Source organism: Zalophus californianus, chromosome 13 (assembly GCF_009762305.2).
Source record: "Zalophus californianus isolate mZalCal1 chromosome 13, mZalCal1.pri.v2, whole genome shotgun sequence".
In the NCBI taxonomy this organism is placed as follows: Eukaryota; Metazoa; Chordata; class Mammalia; order Carnivora; family Otariidae; genus Zalophus; species Zalophus californianus.
The window spans coordinates 22,249,645-22,252,127 of NC_045607.1; the positions used below are offsets into that span (position 1 = coordinate 22,249,645).

At 35.4% G+C, this 2,483-nt stretch overlaps 1 non-coding gene across 1 annotated transcript; it reads right to left on the reverse strand.

Annotated features, from left to right (window-relative positions):
* Window positions 1-379: 379 nt before the first annotated feature.
* Window positions 380-452, reverse strand: TRNAV-UAC. Its single transcript has one exon. It is a non-coding gene; the product is annotated as a tRNA-Val (tRNA).
* Between the last annotated feature and the right edge of the window lie 2,031 nt (window positions 453-2,483).

Genomic DNA, 2,483 nt, shown 5'->3' on the forward strand with positions numbered 1-2,483 from the left:
TGGCTTCTTCCTTGCCAATTTGGATACCTTTTATTTCTTTTTGTTGTCTGATTACTGAGGCTAGGACTTCTAGTACTACGTGGAACCGTGTGGTGAGAATGGACACTGTTGTGTTCCTGACCTTAGGGGAAAAGCTTTCAGTTTTTCCCCATTGAGGATTAGCTAAACAGCAGTTTATTTTAACCAATGAAAGTTCCCTTGCAAGGTTTTTTTTAGCTTTGAGTGAATTTTAAAATTATATTTGCAATAAGTTTTATAGTTATTTTCCACATTAAATTTTTATTATTTTTTAATTATTTTTTTAATGTTATTATGTTGTGTTAATCACTATACATTACATCATTAGTTTTTGATGTAATGTTCCATGATTCATTGTTGGTGGTTCCACTGGGGATTGAACCCAGGACCTTCTGCATGTAAAGCAGAGGTGATAATCACTACACTATGGAACCACTTTAAATTGTTTTTCATATGTACTGACAGCAGTGCCTTTAAATTTTGACTTTTGACTTCTCAAAGTCTCTTTCAACTTCTTCAGCTGTAGAATGTACTTCAGGACATTTCTATCAAGGGTACATTTGTGGTATTTGTGTTGAATCCTTGCATGAGAAGTTTTTTCTGTTGGTTTTGTTTGTGAAGGAGAAGTTGACTAAGTTTGGGATTTGGGCTTACTAGGATTTTTGCCCTCAACATTTTGCAGACACACCTCCATTTTCTTATGGAATTTAAACATATGATGAAGACTGAGGCAAACTTGAGTTTTTTCCTTTCTAGGTAAGCTTTTCTTCTTCTTACATCTTATAATACTTTTCTTTATCCACATAATTAAAATAGTTTGCCCTTTTGTGTCTAGAAAAGGTTTCTATTTCAATAACTGTTCCTGGAACATGATGAACCCTGTTTTTTTTTTTTTTTTTAATAGATTCAGACCCCACCTCCCCTTTCTTTTAAGGATCCAGAAAATTTTTCTTCTTTCTTTTTTTTTTGTTTGTTTTAGGGTCCTACTATTTCTGACTTCTTTGTTCAAGACATTATCAATCTTAGGTTGGATTTTATTTCCTGTTCTTGTGTAGATGTCTGTTAAGCTCATATGGTCTAATATGTTGCTTAAGGCTGATGATTCATTTAAGGCTGTCAGGATGATCTAGCCAATTACATGTTCTTTTTTTTTTTTAAGATTTTATTTATTTATTTGACCGAGAGAAAGAAAGAGAGAGAGTGCAAGCACAAGCAGGGGGAGTGACAGGCAGAGGGAGAAGCAGGCTCCTCAATGAGCAAGGAACCCGATGTGGGACTCGATCCCAGGACCCTGGGATCATGACCTGAGCTGAAGGCAGATGCTTAACTGACTGAGCCATCCAGGTACCCCTAGCCAATTTCATATTCTTAAAAATTATTATTTTTTCCTGTCACAATTAAAATTTTTGTTCTCATTTCCTCTCTGTGCAGTGATACCTTTTCAAGTTTGTCTTCAATATTTTTGTTCCAGGTACTCAATGTCACTTCTACTTTTGACTTCTTGGCCTCCTTCAGTGGATTTTTGATTTCATTATAATATATTGGACTTTCCTGCACGTTTTTCTAGTTTCTTCAGTATCTTTCCTCATTCAACTATATTCTTCATTAAAGTTTGCTATTTCTGTTTTACAAAGATCATAGCGTCTGTATCTTTGGGAAAAATAGTTGCCAGATTTTTTTCTGGTTCTTATAGAAATAATTTTATTATTTTTAACAGTACTTCTATTCTGAGGTTTCCTGCCTTAAGGTTGGCTCCCTTCTTTGTTGCGGTATATTTTCATTGATTCTATATTGACTTATTTGTTCATATACTTTTTAATATTTAGATCTATCCAAGCATGACATCGTCTCCAAATCAGGGTAGAAGTTGTCAATATTCATGAGGTATTTAAAGGTTTCAGATTCGTTTAGCACAAGTGTTTTCAAAATGTGGTCTACAGATTCCTAGATTTCTAGAAGGGTCTTTCTGGGCAGCCTTGGGGGTCAAGAATGAACACAAGCCCACCTATCTAGGTTCTCTCACCCCGAAAATAGAGTGGCTTACACATCAAGTTTCTGCATTAGAAATCATTTGAAGGAAGGAGCTAGCTGTTTAAGATATTTCTGCAAATTACTTTTTTGATGTATGAGTAACATCTTAGGCTAAGTCACTTTTGGAAGCTTTACTGTTTTAGGATATTAGGATACCAAAAAGTATGAAAGCTGAAGGAAATATGTCCCAAGAGAAAACAACGGATTAATAACTGCCTAAAGGACTGGTGGGAGGGGCAAATGACCTAATAAGAGGAAATGGATGTAAATTACTTTTACAAAAACTAGCCAGCTACCATGAAGAAGTGCTTCACTAAAATGAAATATGACTTGTAGGTGAACTCTGAGATCATGGGCAGATCAGCCTAGGGGATGATAAAGCGGCAGCTCCTTTGGTTTCCACTCCTTTGTGACAGTGCCTAAAATATAGCTGT